The 6,000-nt window shown below is 43.7% G+C and overlaps 1 long non-coding RNA gene across 1 annotated transcript in view; it reads left to right on the top strand.

Annotated features, from left to right (window-relative positions):
* Window positions 1-796: 796 nt before the first annotated feature.
* Window positions 797-6,000, top strand: part of LOC133391781 (uncharacterized) — a 39,793-nt gene continuing 34,589 nt past the window's right edge. The window contains exon 1 of the long non-coding RNA XR_009765250.1: window positions 797-922. This is a non-coding gene — a long non-coding RNA (uncharacterized LOC133391781). The remainder of the gene's footprint in view (window positions 923-6,000) is intronic.

Genomic DNA, 6,000 nt, shown 5'->3' with positions numbered 1-6,000 from the left:
TTGGTGCGCGCGCGGTAGAAGGAAGTTAGTTGTTAGCATGTGTGTTCCTGATGTAGGTGCTTTGGGCGCACCATTTTGTGGGTTGCGGTTGTGGTAGAATTATAACAAAATTACAGTCAAATAAGAAAGGGAAAAATACAAACACACAAACCATCCTTGCTTTGTGTCACTTCATTCCTTTCAATCCCATCAAATTCCTTTCTCTCGAGAAGAACGCCATGTAAATCACACAGGCACGAGGACGACGACGACGAACCGGGAAGAGACGTTACGAAGCGTCCATTTTTCCTCCCGTTTACAATGCTTTTCCCCTTTTGGTAAATTTTATTATTTTTGACCGGTTGATCAAACTTGTGTAAACAAACCACGACAAGCGCACACGTTCACGCACCGTGCCAGCATGAAAAAAGTCGGACAACAACAACGAAAAAAACCATAATGAGAAATCTGTCACAAATTTTGATGGAATGTCAATATTTACCAACACGTCAGCTTGTGGGTTGTGGCGTTTTTTTTTTTTTTGTTTCGGGGTTGCTTGGATATTCTGCGTTTTCGCTTCTTCGTGCACACACCACGGGGCCTCTGTGGCGAGAGGCCTTCACGCTTTGCGCCACCTTGCGAGGTGCCTTATGTCACGGTGACAGGTTTTCACGCACACAGAACTGTTCTGGGAGTGACGTTCATGGGCGCTTCTGAGGGTTTTTGTAACCCCACTCTATCTCTCTACTTTATCCTTGATCAGCATTTTTGCCTTCTTTTTCCTTTTGTTTTACCTTAGATCTTCTCAACACGGGCACGCGTTGGATTTGAACATCACTTCACCCGCACAAATCAAAGAGTGCGTTGAAGAATGCGATTTGTGCATTTGAGCGCGCGCGCGGCCCGAAGACAACCGACGCCGACGACAAGGGCACGCCAATGGGTAAGTTTTTGAAGGTGGAAACCAAAAAAAAAAGTCATTATTATTTAAATAAGACAACCCATCAGAACCGGGCAGGGTAAAGCGAGTCTGACGTGGCTGTGAAGGCTCTCGAAGAAATAAGAACGGAACGCACGAATGCGCTCCATGCGGTGGCGTTGAAGAGTTGTCGCTGTGCTGTACGCTCTCTAAACGCCGTTGCAAAGTAAATATATAGAGCCTATGCTGAAGTGTGTGTGCCCGTGTGTGTTTGTAGCCAGGCAGCATCCTTTTTTCCCTTTGCTCTCCCAAGGGGTAGCCATTGGCAGCCACCGTATAACCACAATGATGCCACCGTTGGTTGTTTCGTTTTGAAAAAAGGCACAACAAAAAAACGACGATTCCAAATCGACGCCTAACGTTGCGCAATAATGTAGAGAGAGAGTGTGGGTTGTGTGGAAGAGAACCAGAGGAAGGGTGTTGTAGGTGAGAAGGGAGGGAAAAAAGGGTTGAGTGGGTAACTTCTGCTTGACTCATCACTTTTGACATTATGCCGTGATACGGTTCGGCCTATCACTTTGGTGCAAACAGTGGTGGCGAGTATCGAAAGGGAAATTTTTCAGCAGGAAACATATTCGATATGTTGGTGTTGAGTTAAAGGGATGGAGAGAGAGGGATGGGGGGGGGGGAGTGGTTGGGAGTGAGTGAAGAAAAATCTTGTTTTGGTTTTATGACGCGTACATGTGATTGGTTTGTGCAAGGGAGCTGGGGAAAAAAATCTGTTGACGAAGGCAAAAGCTGCCTGACACTTTTCCGTGCTTTTGGCCGCATCCATTACCAAGCTGACGAGCCTTCGGTTGAAATGAAGAGAAAGGAGAGCGAGAGAGAGACAGTTACTTTGAAGAGGAAAGGGAATTTTATTTTAAATTACATGGCAAATGTCGTTCCCTATAAGAAGGCACAGTGCCCACATTGGTGTCGGCACAATGAGATTGAGAATCAAATCCAGATATGTATCTAACAAGACAAGCTGATTAAAAACGATCACAATCTGGTTGAGTAAGTCTATTGTGACATTTCAGCAATCGTAGGCAAGCTTTTTTGCTTGCTTTCTTATTGTTGTCTCATGCATTAGAACACAACTTGCTGGTTTTGTATTCAAATCGCAAGTTCAAATCCTCAAAAGTTCAAATCCAAGGTCTTTCAGACAATAGCAACACACTACATAGACTAGCTCAGTGTACATCTATTGACAAAATGAATATTTTAGTAAACTAGTGGCTGTCTAAAAGCTCATACTTAATGAAATTCTCAATCTAGAAGTTCTGCAGGGTATTTATGAAAGTCCTCATAAGCAGGAGTACCTCTTATAACTAATTCATTTGGTGATTTAAAGTCTTAAATCATGCTAAATACGTTGCATTTTATCGAAATGAAGCATTCAGCTGAATGGATCTAAACATAAGCATTGCAGGAGCCAACTCGTTTCCAATACTTCTTCTTCTTCTTCTTTGGCTCAACAACCGATGTCGGTCAAGGCCTGCCTGTACCCACTTGTGGGCTTGGCTTTCAGTGACTAATTGATCCCCCCCCCCCCCCCCATAGCAGAATAGTCAGTCCTACGTATGGCGGCGCGGTCTATTTGGGGATTGAACCCAAGACGGGCATGTTGTTAAGTCGTACGAGTTGACGACTGTACTACAAGACCGGCTCAAATACTATCAACAAATATTAAGCTTCTGAAGTCAAACGGATCGCCAACACCTTCTTAACATTGCCTGTATCGTTGTTTGTATGTACATCCTGCACACCTTGCACCATTTAATCGCATCAAATTCCCTCTTGGAATGCCAAAACAACGGCAAAAACTCATACAAAATAAGCCGCACACTCCACACTATAGGATGTGGAAGGAAAGAAGACCATAAAGTGTTTTGGTTGTTCCACCGGTTGCTTGGCCGGCCAAAACGCCATTTGAAAGTCAAATAGGAACACCAGCGCGTTGAATGTCCTTTGTTTGAAGGCAAGGAAGCAAAAGAGAGCGAGATTCATGCCTGCAATCATCCCTTTTTTATCTTTGTCCTTTAATTCAAACCTACTTGAGACCTTCAGAAGTATGAATGAACCCGAGTTGAGCGAGTCCCGGAATGTGTATCTGCATTGATCTTTGGGAGATGTTTCATTCCTTCTTTCAACCTTTGCACCTTTCTCCAACCAGCGTGCAGCAGCATCGGGCGTAAAGTTCGTGTCTTATCGTGTACAAATCTCACATCTAACAACAACAACGGAAGCACACACACACACTCGGAGGAACACCATCCGAAAAAAGGCCACTAATCAATCGAACGGACGGTTCTTTCGCAAAGCTTCCTCCTCAGAGAGCCACCTCACTTAATGGCCCCCCCTCTTTGGTGAAGCAACAACTGGTTGCGGAAAGGGATTCCGGTGCTCTTCTCCCTAGTGTTAGCCGGCGACCGGCAGAAGCCGATTTAGAATTCAAATTTATTCGTCACGGAGAATCCGTTCCCGTTGCCGGCGCCGTCGTCGTCATTGCCTTTTATCGTCGTTAGGTTGGTGCGCGTCGGTGAACTTGACCTCCTGGCTTAGTGAAATTGAAATATGCGTCATTTGAATGCGATTTGAGTTTTACTTGGCTCCTACTTTTCCGGCTCACGTGTACTTCACTCTCACACACACACATACACACACGCATACACGTACAGCTATCGCTCTCTTTCTCTCGCTTTCAGTGAGAGTAAGTGTGTTTTTGGGGTGCAAAAAGGCCCTTCGAAAGGAGACAGACACAAAGAGGCAGTGCAGGCGCCTCTGACTGACACTGCACGGGCCTGCATCCAAGAGTGGCAAAGGATCTCTGTCAGTGAGCAGTAGTACAATAAAAAACCAACCCACACACACATACTGTTTGACATACTGTGCGAGCTGTAGACGTGTGTGTGTGTGTACAAGGACGCAACGCTCATACTAAGTACGTTGTGTATTCACTATAAAAAGGAGTGTGCAATCATCGGTATGCATCGGAGCAAGTTTCGGTCCTGTACACGCGGCACGGTTAGTGACGGGTTTTACGATCGCGTGTGAAGAACGAAGAGAGAGAGAGAGTGGTGGATGAGGATAGAGAATTGCAGCTTTTTTGGGTGGCTTGAGGGAAAGCAAGACTTTTCCGGCTGCAGACAGGGCATTGGTGTCGTTGACCTAGTGAAAGTGAAACGTCGCTCGGATGTTGGAAGGATGTATAGTGGCGGAATCGGTGGAAATGTTTTGTTTGGTGAGTTATGGTGATGTCTTTAGAGGATTTTGCTGCAAAAGATGTAAGCAAGGTTATGGTTTGTTGTTATCGTGTGAATGTACAGATAATATTAGCAATCATTTATATTATAAATAGAATGTTTAGGAAATAATAAGGAAACTTTTAAGGAAATCATTTAAAATAATTTAGCTCAAAGAGTGGCAAAATCGAAGAAAACCAAGTAAAAGATTATTTGCATTTTGTAAACAAAATTTTGCTTTGCCAAACAAACAAACACTCTTAAAGAAACAAATGATGACAAACAAACTAAGGACATACAGGACACAATGATGCTTCCGGCTTGTCCCATGCACAGTCCAAAAAAAAAAGGAAAACATTCGATAATAGTAAAAGCAAAACAAAAAAAAAGATGAAAATAAAACAATCACCTGCTGGAAAAACTCATCCACATTCCAATAACACTCCATTATCCGTGGGTGGAGTGCTTTTCCATGGTCGTTAGAGGGAGTTGAGAAGGAGCAACAACAACAACAACAACAACAAAAAACGATAAAAAGAGACACACGATCCTGCTGCTGGATACATTCATTCATTCGCAAAGCATTCATTCCCATCCCATGAGTGCGAATGGGCGGAGGAGGAAAATGCAACTGAAGCGACGTTCGGGATGAAAAGCGAAGGCAAACAAAAAATGCCACTCGGAAATTGAAATTAATTTCACAAACATTTTTTTGTTGTTGCTCTTCATCTCTCTTCTGTGCTGTTGCTCGTGTTTTTCTTTGCATACTCCTTGTTTTTATTGTCGATTTTATAAGCGTGTGTATGTGCGTGTGTTGGTGTGTGTGTGTGCAATTGCATCTATTTTTTGTCCACAAACAGATTGTGCATCCCATTGGCGGTGTGCATTCACCATCGTTGCAGTTTCTTCAAAGCATGCTCCTCCTTTCCCCTGCCACTGCTGCTACTGCCACTGCTGCTGCTGCTGCTGCTGCTGCTGCTGCTGCTGCTGCTGCTCAATATATTTATTATCATGGAAATTTATTAATTTTACAAATGCAAACAGAAAGCAGAAATTGAGCAGAGAGCTGGTGGCGAGGCTGGAAAGGGTTGCAAAAACGTAGCGAACAAAAAAAAAATCTGACAAAATAAAGTGCTTCAGAGCAACAACCAAATTCGAAAAAAAAAGAAAGCAATACGAAAAAAACACACACACACAAACGCATGCCATGAAATGCAAAGCAAACAAAATTGAGCGAAGCGAAGATAAAAAATACATCATGCAAAACCAAACAAAAATAATCATTCAACATCAGCGCGCGCACACACACACATTTACTCAGACCCAGAAACACCACCGGTGAGCGCAGAAAAGGGAAATTAATTATTTTTCCAATTAAAATTTAATATAAATGATAAAAAGGGACCCCCGCCACAGCCTTCAGCGGGCTCCATTTTCCACCCAGCGCCAAAACCCCATTTGCCGGCCATTGAGTTAATACGTGTCTATATTTGCTTTACGAATAGTAGATTCCTTTTATCTTGCAAAAATAAAGCAAGAAAGCAAAAAAAAACAGTGCCATTCCACCCATTTTGCTCCATTTGCGCGGGACTCATCATCCGGTGCAACCCACTTCCGTGGCGGTGAAAAAAGAACGAAAGCAAAAAAAAAGAGAATGCACAGGTGAAACTTCCACCCCATCCCTAACCGATCGTGCCGGGCGGATGGAGATGAATAAAAAATCAACCAAAACCAGTTAAAATAACTGCCCCACAGCTGCACACGATCACAAACCGCCCGTGTGCATGCAGAGGAAAAAACACACACACACGCGCG

This window comes from Anopheles gambiae, chromosome 2 (assembly GCF_943734735.2).
Source record: "Anopheles gambiae chromosome 2, idAnoGambNW_F1_1, whole genome shotgun sequence".
Lineage (NCBI taxonomy): Eukaryota > Metazoa > Arthropoda > Insecta > Diptera > Culicidae > Anopheles > Anopheles gambiae.
The sequence above is the reverse complement of the archived record's forward strand: the minus strand, read 5'-3'. Positions and strand labels throughout refer to the sequence as shown.